Here is a 12,861-nt window from a genome sequence, read left to right on the forward strand (position 1 = left end):
ATACCAACACCAACGGCCAATTTGTGATAGTTTCCCCTAACTTTCCGACTTTCGTGTCGAACTTGTTAATGGCTTTCTGTGGCGGCTCTCCGTTACCATCGTTTCGTTCCCACTCCTCCAACTTCTGTTTTCCTCCACCACTATGCCAGAACTATGTCTATGAAATTATCTATAGATCGATATACTCGCTTTCGAATGCTTATGTAATTTATTTATTCATTTAGATCATAAATATATATTAAAAAAAATTAATATATATATATATATATATATATTTTTGGATTGCGATTCGTCTTCCATTGTGCAATTCGATACGGAGCTTAAGATTAAGATGTTGAGCGAAGTTGAGCACAACTGTCCTAGGATAATAGTTACATCGATGTTGATTAACACGAGTTATATTCTATTATGGATGGATGTAATTAATATTGGTAATATTGTTAAAGGGAATGGATGTTTAATGAAATTATTTAAAATGGATATATCGATTTTTATTTATGAAAATTATTTATGAAAATGTTGATATATGCGGGGTTTTGGGTGTATTTTTTGTTCTTAGCAATATGGCAAGGAAATATGCAATAATATAAGATAAGATTACAAATGTTTTATCTTTTTTTTCTTCAAAGTAATTATTTTAATTATTTTCGTCCAATCTCAAACTCAAATTGAAATTGTTTATCTTTCATTTTCTATTTTAATAATAACAAAAAAAAGGAATAAATCGAGTTAAAAATTACATGAAGAATCAAAATGAAAGATAATTTTCAAATCTATATTTACAAGTTTGTTTCAAATACAAGAATAAAATCTTAAGAATATTTCTTAAAATGATTAAAATAAATAAAAATTTAAACAATTTTCCTACGTTTGAAATTTTCTATTTTAATAATAACAAAAAAAAGGGTATCGAATTAAAAATAAAAATCAAAATGAAAGATAATTTTCAAATCTGTATTAAGTTTGTTTCAAATACAAGAATAAAATCTTAAGAATATTTCTTAAAATGATTAAAATAAATAAATTTTAAACAATTTTCCTACGTTTAATGTTTTGCGTTTAATCTTTCGAATTAAATTCAATCTGAAACGCACGTCTCCTAATTTTTTAATTATTCAGAAATATACGAATAAAGAAAAGTCATTTATTGGTGACCACTGATCTATGACATGAACATGGTAATACATAAAAAACACTGACATCATCAGCACTACTTTATCAACATGTCACTTGATAAACTAGTTGCAATGCTGGCAAAATGTTGGAATAAAATTTCTACTGAACACGATTCATACTTAGAACTCTTAAGCACTTTTTTTTATTAACGATATCTCGACGAATTATCGTTAAGTATAAAAAAAATATATCGTTGAGTTGCTTCTTTAGATATAATTCTTATTCAACACTTCATAATACATTTTAATACATTAGAAATCCTGTTAATTAATACGATTTTTTGTTCAAATTTATTTAAATTCAAAGATATTATTGAATTTCAATCAAGAAGCAAATTTTTACAACTCAATACTTATTCTATTATCGTTCAATAATAAATCGAAATTTAGAGCTAGAAATAAATCGATCGCTGTATAAAATTTTATTAATAATAAATCCATAATGAACTTCAAAGTTCCACTCGTAACGTTAAAATATTTTCCTTTCTGTGTTCCAGGTAAGAAGCCACTCGTGGATACCTCATCCCTGGCGAACCAATTGTTCGCAGCATTGAAACGGTCCTCTCTTTCTTTTTCTTTTTTCCTATTTCAATTTTTCCCGTAAGTGAAAAGAGCAATATATATAAAAATTAGTCGACGAAAACACTTTTAAGGCTTTATATTTCCTCGGCGATATATCAGTTAGCTTTAAAAGAAACACCTTGAATTTCTGTGAAGTGCCATCATATCCGATTACGCGTGCAAAGTCTGTGTAAAGCGAAACCTTATAAATGCTGTCGCGTCGTCGTTCTTTCCTTCCCCCTCCACTCTTTCTCTTTCTCTCTCTCTCTCTCTCTCTCTCTCTTTCTCTGTGTGGCAAAAAATCGCTTGGCTAAGGTTGGCCAACAGTTCAGGAAGCTGCGAGCTTGATAACAGTTTCGGTTATCAAGGCGAAACACGATAACACACCACGTTCCCCGATATCAGCCCATTTTCGTAAGCGTAAGATTAAACGCGACGATTTCACGCACTTTCCCCCGAATGCTACGTTGTCACGCGTTTCCTACGAGATCTTCTATCGTCGTATCGCGCGTTTGCAACGTTTCGACAATTCCTCTGGCTGCGCTGTTGCCTTCTTTTCACTATACAATAAAAATCGTACTACTATATATTTATATAAACTTATAATTATATTAAAAATAATAATCAAAGAAGATAGTTCGATCTCTACAAATGAAAAATGAAAAAGTTCGAAAGGAAGATTTATACTTTTGTGTACTTCTTAAGTGGCATATTTTTCTTTTTTTTTTTTTTTTTTTTTTTTAACGACGGAGAGAAACATCTGTCGTGCACGATCGCTAGGTGAAATCTGGCAGATTCGATGTATCGCAGGAACGCTTGATCCATCTGATTGCATGCAATTAAGAGTGAAACCTGTTTCGATTCGAAATCTTAATTACAGTGTTACAGTGCCAGTTTAAGGTGGTTATATAGCGAATATCTTGTACAATAATTCTCCTCCCGCTTTCGTTCTGCGATTTCAGAAAAGTTGGTGTGAAATAGCTAACAGGTTAAAACCATTAGTCTTCGTCTCTGCTTCGTTCAACTTTGAACCAGGTCATCCACGCCAAGAATTATTCACGTGCTTGCCGATATACGTACATCATCATCGACGATAATAATATAATATCTCGATCGAGATATCGAGAAAAGTATCGAAGGAAGATGAATCTGAGAAACGAGGGATTTTGTTTCGATAAATCAATGTGAAATGATACTCGTTTTACACACCTTATTTTACATTCAATCCAGTGGAAAGCGAAATGTTGAATAGAAAAAAAAAAAAGAAAAAATAATTCTAATCAAAACTGTTTCCATATCCTTCGATAACTCGCCACTTGATGGGAATAAAAGAATATATTTTAATCGTTCATTCACGAGTAGATTATCCGGAGAAGAAAACCTCTTCCTTTGTTTCTCGAATTCGAAATTTCAAACAGCGGCACGAAAGCTGAATCAATATTGACACGAGCTAAATCCCGTGTATATAACGATACTTAACCCAGATTTTCCCCGAACGATAGAGCTTGTTTCAGGAAACATTTGAGTCGAGTATTTTTTTTTTTTTAGAAACGTGTGCATGGATCGAATTTTTACAATCCATTTTTTCGAATCGATAAATAAATAAATTCGATTTCGAGTCGTCATCGAGAACGCGAACGCGCGCGCGCGCGAACCGTTTGGACGGTTAAAATGCGATTTGCTCGTTTCTGACGAATTCTCGAGGATATATGCTACTAAAAATAGAGGAGATACGTATATAATAATATCGTTCAAAGGCGGAAAGTTGGTCAAGAGTAATTGCGAGAGATCATCGTACGAGAAGAAGGATGTCGAGGTGGATACGCGCGAGCTTAAATACCCGAAACCATTCGTGTTTCAACGATGCACTGCACGTTGGCTAACGATACGCCCACCGATACGCAAAAGATATCGTCACGAAGAACTGGTCTAAGATTTACGACGATCGCGTTCTTCTTTGATCGTCGTTCACTGACAAGGAGTGGGAAAGAAAGGTCTGTGGCGAATTCCAATGGATGGACGAAAGGAGAGAAAGAGAGAGAGAAAGAGAGAAAAGGGGCAAAGGTCGAATGGAAAACGAGAGAGGAAGGAGAAAATGGACAATGACGAATACAAGTTTTAGTTGCGCGACGCGGGTGAAACAGCTGGCTCGATCGCTCACGTTTACGCGATGGTGATAAATTATTTATCTCGCGACGTTTGGCAACCGGCCAACATTTTCCTTACCTTTCAACGATTCTTCGTCTATTTATACGTGCTTGGGCGCACGTGGTTGTGCGTCCTCTGCCGCGCTTCTTTATCGCTTTTCTCTCTCTCTCTTTCTTTTTATGTCCCTTCATTCCGACCGTTATACCGTTGCAACTATCCATCCTGAATTCATGGTCCTTCTCGAGCGAAAATTCACGAGCATTCACGGTTTGGATAAAGTGTGGCGAAAGTCGCGCGAACCAAAGAAAAGGAAGCAAAATTAATAACCGGGCCTCGAGGGATTAGGATCTCGAAATTCGAGAGGAAGTTTGAAAGATCGGTTTGATTTAGAATAATGTAATGGATATATTATTATATTTGAACTTTTGGATTCTCTAATTTTTCGTTTAAATTCTCGATCGTCGATTTCTCGAGTCAGAGATGCGGAATTTGATTTTGGGAATATCATCGAGACGCAGTTTTTAAATATCATTTGCAGAAACATGGATCAAATCACGTGACACTGAGTGAATTTAGTTTAAAAATATCATTCCTATCTTTGACTATGCTTCTCAAATTTTAAATTTTTCGTTAAAACATGAGAGATTTTAAGTAACGATCACCATCGTATTTGGAAAGATTCGAGATATTTCAAAAGAAATGTTACGTCATAATTTTCATTGGATCAATTTAAGATAATAGAAAATGATTTTCCATATACCTGTCATACGAAATATTTAATTCAAATTATTTAACTTCGTCTCGTTTCGTGTAGATTCTTACAGATTTTTTCGTGCTTTTAATTTTTTCGATGGTAGCCTTAGTGCTCTTTCACCTCTACCTGATAATAGTTAGGAAGGATTTCGTAGAAAGCAATTGCTTTAAATAGGCACTCGAAGGCAGTGGGATTGTTGAGTACGGTCAAGATCGTTCTCGTGATAATGATTACGTTTAACCAGCGGGTAATTGTAGATTGTACTTTACTAATTCGGGGGAAGCGAGCCGCTCGAGGCGACAAGACCTCGGCAAAGAACAAGGTCGTAATAAAGAGAGAACGTGGAACTACGAATGATCACCATTCGGTTAAAATTGTTCGAAACGCTTCTCTCTTCTTCTTCTTCTTCTTCTTCTTCCTTTAAAAATTTTAGATAAATATCCGGTGAGCTTCGATGATTGAGATTGAAATTTGAGTTGATAATAATATTTGCCATTTTTAAATTTAAATAAAATTGTTCGAAACATTTCGAACTGCTTGCTTTTCTTCTTCGTTTAAAAATTTTAGATAAATATTTGGATGATCTTGGAGATGAAATTTGAAAAGAGTGATAATATGATGCTAATTTTTAATATTCGTTAATTAATTGAAAGAATACTTTGCTCGAAATTTTAAATAAATTTCTCGACAGTATCTATGCAATAATATATTATACTATACTTTTTTTAGATTAGTGTTTTAGATTGTACAAAGTTTATTCAAATTTATTCAAGAATCGTTAAATATAAAAATAGAGTATATTGCAATAGTTGCAGCATTAATTGTATTATAATGTCGCTAGCTGGCAACAAAAGTACATATTATATTATTATTTTGTTATTTGAAGTCATATTTTAAAATTTAAAGTCTTTTCTGTTTTTTCTTGTGATTTTTTTTTAATGATAATGTGTTATATCGTGTATCTCTATTTTCATACTCTGAAGTAGAAATTTCATTCGTTTATCGATTAATGAAGTGAAGACTATTTTAAAACACAAAAATCTATATATCTCAACGGATGACGAGGATTCAAAATGTAATTGTTTTATTACACGTGGAAATTATTTTCAAACGATATAAATAGAAAATAATAGGTTAAATGCACTTCGAATGATATCATTAATTGTGCATATCAAAAATAAAATGAAATTTTTATACGATTTTTTTGCATACATTCACAAAATGAATCCATTTAATTCATATATATATATTTTTTAACTACTGAAAAATACATTCTTTTAAATATACATCGTTACCATTTTTTATGTGAATTTTTATGAAACATAAATTATCTACAAATTTTCCTTATTCGATCTGCATATAATTAATTTTTTCAAATTCAGAAAATTTAATTTATTTTTGAACGTGTTTGAAAAACTGCTTCACACAAAATTCGAATCCTTTATTCCTATGAAATATATAAACATTTCAAATTTTCAATCATCGTGTCGATCACGTAACACGTCTATCAATCACGTTACAATTAAACACTTTTATCTCCGATAAAATTTCAAACATAATTTTCAACTTGTTAAACGACACGATCCTTTGGGAAGGGGGGAAAAAAAACATTGTTCCACCCGAATTTCCGAAGCAGCCAAAGTTCAATCATTTAAAATCCACCCCTCCCCCCAAATTTCATCCCCATATTCCACGATCGAAATTTTCAATTCATAAATAAATCTCTCGCCAAATAATAAATATTCACCCGAATATATATATATATATATATAAAACTCGAAATAATTCGAGTAATTTTATCGCGAATTGAACGAGGATAATTCGAAAGGCAGGGATGGAAAACGAGAGCGGGGTTGGTGGAAACAATTTTCCACCGATATTAGCGAAGAGAACGCGGACATACCTCGAACAGAGGTGGAGGAGGAGGAGGAGGAGGAGGCCGGTCGTTTCGTTTTTGCGCTCGAAGCGGATGCGAAGCGCGACAGAGATGGAAAACGCGTGGGCGAGAGGGAGAGGGGGAGGGGGGAATGAGATCGGTTATCTCGATTGGAGCATCGAGTTCTGAATCATCCGCGTGATATCTGCGTGCATATCGACGTGTTTTCAGAGGGTGATATCGCTAGGGGAGAGGGCTAGGGGGAAGAGGAGGAGGAGGGGGGGGTTGCGCGCGGGAAAGGGCTTCTTCCTCGCCCCCTCGATCGTTACACCGCAATTACTCGACGGCGTATTGATCCAACGACTCGCAGGCTCACGGTTCGCAGAATCCCTCGTTGAAACAACCCTCTCTTTCCACCCCGCTCCGGACACCCTTTCGTTTCGTGGAGGAGAAAAAGCCCGGCCACGGAGAAGGGCCACCCTCCCCCCCCCCTCCCCCACGAAGAAGGGAGCCGTTTGTATTCGCGGTACTGTTATATACGGGAAATAATAATCGTCGATGACGTCGTCGTATACGTGTTCGGGTGGATATACGATAAGGGAGAGGAAGGGGGGGGGGAGGCAAAACAAATCTAGGAAAAAATATATACTAGGGTTTATATGTATGCGCAAAAATGTTAAGCTCATTTTCCAAACAATTCGAGAACAATTTAATTATTAACGTGTTGAAGGGAGAGGGGGTCTGTTAGGGTGGAAAATAATTAAATTGTTTAAAAAAAAAGAAAGAAGAAATTTAAAGTTAAAAGAGCTTAACAATTTTCACGATTTAATCTGTACGTTATTTTGCCGAATACTTTGCATGTCTATGATAGTTGAACTATGTGGGCTTTGTGAGTCTCTTTAGATCCTTAAACTTTAGAAGATCGACTGGAAATATATTATGAAAGAATGTATATTGTAAATTCTTATATAAAACTGTTTGCCGCGAATTTGACAGTAAATATTGGCAAAAGATTATAGATAAGAATAATTTTCAAACTTTTCACTTACATCTATGCGTCGTCATTTAAAACGATAATAAGGTATTGTTAACATGCTAGTTTTCTCTTATAAATTGGAATACAATTGCTGGAAACTTTATATCCTAGCGATAAAATAATCGAGATTATTCAATTTCTAGAAATCAGGTGATTCGAATTGGTATTTGATTATAATTAAAGCTATATTTATATACCATCATTTATCATCATTACCGAATCATTCGAGATATAATTTAACGACAGCTTAGTAAGTTTAGAAATATACATTATATATATATAATTTTACTTATACTTAAATATATATACGTATATTTATACGTAGCTCCTATCATTATTTTTCTCCATTCCATTTCATCATCGAATTTCGAGTTTTTAAAGAATTTACAAATAGAATTAAATCTTAGCTCTTAATTATTTCTTGAAATCAGCATGATCGTGAAAATTTGACAATCATTGTTAATATATCAGCGTCGCATCGACTCACCGATCCCTTCTTTCCAATGGAACTTCTCGCGCAAGAAAGATGAATTTGTTTCGCGTCGCGTGAAACCGGGCTAAAATTAAGTGAAAAGGAAGACAGAGATCCCTTGGGTGGTACGTTCACCGGAACGAAGAGGAATAAATAGAAAAGGAGAAAAGAACTCGTCGCGAAGCACGAGGTAGAAGGAATGGCAAGAGTGCATCGGTGTGTGGACATTACGGGACCACGGCAATTATCCGGGACTTTCCTTTTGCACCTTACCTCTTTCTAGTCTCTCTTTCGCGCGCGCGCGCGCGTGCATACATACACACCAAGTCCTAGTCTCTGTTCTTCTCCCTCCTCCCAGTGGTTATATACATACACGTCAGTGTGCAGAGAAGAGGCAAATGTACCTGGCTCGAGACTCGGGGAACGAGAAACGAGCCACGAATGGCTTTTCAGCGGCGCTCGTGCGTGTACACAGCGACGAGACGATGGAAAGAGGCGAGTTGGAAGAGAAGAAGGAGGAGGTAACGGAGGAGGTTACAACCGGGGTTTAATGAAACCAGTCGAGGTCCGTCAAACCGGTTCAGCTAGTTCTCCGTTTGCCACGTTAGTCCTCTCGCCTCTCCTCGCTCCCCTCCCCTCCCCCCACCCTGCGTCCATTCGTTCGGTCGGTCGCTCGCTCGCTCGTTCGTTCGCTCGTTCGCGTAGAAGGGATCCCAGCGAGCAGGCAGAACAGAGATATCGACCTGTTTCTCTCCGTCTTTCTCCCTCCTTCTATCTCTTCGTCTCCAACGAAGGCTCTTTTTCTTTCTCTCTCTCTAGTCCCCCTTTGGCTCGGGTCTCCCTGTCGGACTGCATATCTCAGACACAGATCGCCGCCAGTGACTCTTGCACTCGTCTGCCCGCCTATGTAACCTTGCCTGATTGTTGCAGGCGCCCTCACACAGAGATACGCGCGCGCGAACGTGCTACGTGAAATCCCCTTACCGAGAGAGTATATATATATATATATATATATATACATATATACAACGACGACGACGACGACGACGACGACTGGGTCGAGAATTATGGCTCGAAGGGATCCTCGTATCCGCCCCTGTTTGATAGTCCCGTCGCGATATAAACTCACCGGGGTACTTCCATTGCTTCTCTTTCTCTCCACCGTTTCCCTGATTTCGTTTCTATCGAGCCTCGCTTCGATCCTTCTCCTTCTCGCTTCGCGGAGTGGGAGAGAGGGAGGGAGGGAGGAAGGTGAAAGGAAGAAGCACGAGAGTGGTTTCTTTTCCGCCACGTAGGTGTTCCGTGCGTACGAACTCGTGACTCGTAAGGATCTCGACTGGAACGACCATCGCCGGCTCGTCTCCTGACCCACTCTATGCTCTCTCTGATTTCCGTTCCAGCGGAAGAGGTCGCGGGGCATCGAGGTCGACCTGTTCTCGACGAATTTACCACCACCACGTGTTATTTTTAGGCTCGACCTATAATAGGATCGGAGGGAAGAGAGATTAGAATTGATCGAAATCGAGCAAACGATCGAGGGAAGGAGGGAGGGAAAAGTCACGTAATTTAACCGTTCGACGAATGTGCCTCGTTGTACGTTTTTCATCGCAACGTCTATTGAACACAAAAAAAAAAAAAAAAAAAAGAAAAAAAAATTGATGGAAGAGATGAATTTTAAGCCGTAATTAGTCTTTTCCGCGCCACGTTTCCACGTTTAATCGGGAATCAGCAGAATCGCTAATTATCAGTTTCATCCTTTAATTAAGTACGTTGTTAATGTAACTGGGTGTCCACAAAATACATATTTCTCAACGGCGTTCGTTGTTCCACGTTGAAAGGCACGTTTGAAAGCGGCGGCGCGCATACAATGTTATCAGTGAAAACTTTCATCTCGCTATTTGCTCTAATTGCTGGCTCAGCCAGAAAGATTGGCAAACGTTATTTTCCTCGTTAATGAGTAAACGCACGCGGCCGTCTCGTAATGATTGTTTTTAATACGAACAACTTTCTGCACGACGAATGAAGCGCATGCGCGTCGTCCCTTTCCCCCTCTCCTCTGTCTTTTCCACTCAGCGCCACGACGTAACGAAATAATTTCCTCGGATATAACCGTTTGCCACCACCTGTCCTATTCGAATCCGTGTCGACGTTTATTACCCGAATTAATTAGAATTGTTGCGCGATGAAAGTTTTTATCGATGTATCGAAATATACGACTTTTTTACACGAATCGAATCGAAGATTATTGAATTTTTGAATCGAAAAGAAATCCACTTCCTTTGACATGTAAAACCTATAGACTAAGAGACTACTTATATATGTGTTTGCGGATAATTTGTAAGTAATGAGAGATAAAATATAAATTCTAAGAGACAGTCTAAATATTTTATCTTTCGTTGGAATACAAAATGCAATATCTGCAGACAAAAATGATGGAAAAATATAATAAAATATACGTTAAATTAGTAAGCGAATTTCTTAAATATCTTAATGCTATTTTATAGAAGCATAAATTGGTATCTTTTCTTTATATTTTTGAATAGATTTTTTGCAATAGGATTTTGAAACTACTTTTCGCAATATTTTTAAATCAAAAACTATTTAGATTTAATTCTTTTTAGAAGATTATTTCCATATGGATGAGTTATAAAAATGAACATCTTCGTAATGATTTAATAATTTCTTATTTCTTTTTCTGTAAATTGAAAAACAGATATGCTTCATAAATCGCAATAGCAACTTAGATTGTTAAAAAATGAACAGATAACATTGTCTGCAAATAGTTTATACACATTGTTCGCTGATAATCCGACAATGATGCCAGATATTGAATGTGAACTGTCTACAGACAATGTCTTTTATTCTAGACAAGGCTTAACGATGATGAGCAATTATTTGTAACGGTTGTTGTGCTCTTTTAATATTACTTTTAGATTTTTTTTATAAAAAATGTTTTTATCTATTTCGTTTCGACTTTCCAATGTATTCAAACTACATAATTTAAATATTTTAATCAAAAAATTTCTTTTTTTGGCAACTGAAATATTATAAATTTGAAAAAAATATTATTATTTCAAATAACATTGAGACTAAAGAAAAAGTTTATGAGCTAGTTTATGAGTTATTCTACGCATCAAAAAGCGGTAACTCATTTACTGTGATTACTTCATTCTCTTACCAAATTTTGTACTTTGAATATTATACTTTATACACTGTTACTTTTACAAAATAAAATTATGCTTTACTAAAAAGCATAAAAGATTTGACCAATAGACACTGTTGTAATAGAAACAAACTTAAAAATGGTTTTAATTATTTATAAACAAAAATTAATAAAAATAATAAATCTTTCTGTAATCTAAACACATTTTATAAATATAATATACTTACGTTTTTCATTTATGAAAAAATTTAAACTCCATTTCCTTCCGTTTTCTAAATTTTTTGAAAGAAAAAAAAAATAATAATAATAAAAGATTTTTATTTGAAATAAATTAATGATTAAATTTATTTTAAAACTTCATTATCTTTATTTGATCATGATTTATCATGCGAAAGAACAAGGGCACAAGAAATCTGTACAAATACCTATCTTATACCGCCGTTAATAACAGCAAGCCAATGAAACGGGCATAAAACTAACAAACTGAATAATGAATACTGATCTGTCGAGTTGCGAGAGGCGAAGGTTATCGTCGTTCGGGTAGATACGAGCAATAAACGAGCTTTTAAAGCCAGATAAATAAGATTCGTGCGTACTTAAACTTAACGAATCTCGAGAATTTATAATTGCAGACTGGAAGATAGGACAGAGAGACTTCGATGAACTTGAAGTTTTTTCTTTTAACGAGATCAGGGAAAGTCAGAGGCAAAAGTTTTTAACTTGATAGCTTACTTATATACGAGTTTCTCTTACGAGACTCGGATCTATCTAATTTTACGAGACATTTGAGACTCGAGGTAACGACCAATCTTTATTTTTATATTCGATAGAGAAAGAATTAAGAAATTTTCTTTCTTTTTTCTTTTCTTTTCTTTTCTTTTCTTTTCTTTTTTTTTTTTCTTCCAAGAAGAGAGAGTGAAGAATAAATATTTTAAAGTTTTTAATAACTTCGTAAAAAAAAAAAAAAAAGGAAAAATTGTACAACAATTCTAACTCGAACTCATTTTAAATCGTGAAATCTTTACTTTCACGATACTCAGTTCATTTCCTTCAAAGATGTTTTTATATCAAATAGAAAATAGAAGCAATTGCAAATAGAAAAGTGAAGGTACTTTTCTTCTTAAAGATTTAAAAAATTCTATCGATTGTTAAGATACTAAAAAATTTTTCACTCAATCCGCAACATCCATTGAAGATTGAAATTTCTCCTTTCTCCTCTTCTAAAATGTGCTATATCATTTTTTTTTTTTTTTTTAGTAATTGAATTTTAACATTGAAACATAGCCGAAAACGATGAAAATTTCGTTATTTAAATTTGAAGAATTTTATGGAAAGAAAAAACAGCAAAAGGAGAAACTTTAAAAAAATGTTTCCAACGTCAGAACTTTTTGCAAATTTTCGAGAAGAAAAGTATCTTTGTTAATCTCCATTTATTACACAATTATTATAAAACATCTTCAACGAAGAAAATTGAATACTGTTGAAAGTTTTAAAATTTTTCATCGAGGTATAGAGATTCACTTATGCTCTTCGTAGTAGATTTTTTTCTACAGTGAACTCCTTTCAACTCGAGTATACACAAGCGTATACGTATAAACGATTTATCTTTAATTGCTCTCATCCCCTCCATCGTTCTTGCAACACGAACCCGTCTCATCGATCTTCATACTTACGTG

The 12,861-nt window shown here is 35.1% G+C and overlaps 1 protein-coding gene across 3 annotated transcripts in view; it reads left to right on the forward strand.

Annotated features, from left to right (window-relative positions):
• The window catches only part of LOC122716040 (probable JmjC domain-containing histone demethylation protein 2C), a 291,449-nt gene that overhangs the window by 147,498 nt on the left and 131,090 nt on the right, over window positions 1-12,861 (forward strand). The window lies entirely within an intron of this gene.

Source organism: Apis laboriosa, unplaced genomic scaffold (assembly GCF_014066325.1).
Source record: "Apis laboriosa isolate Shangri-la unplaced genomic scaffold, ASM1406632v1 scaffold41_cov147, whole genome shotgun sequence".
Taxonomy (NCBI): Eukaryota; Metazoa; Arthropoda; class Insecta; order Hymenoptera; family Apidae; genus Apis; species Apis laboriosa.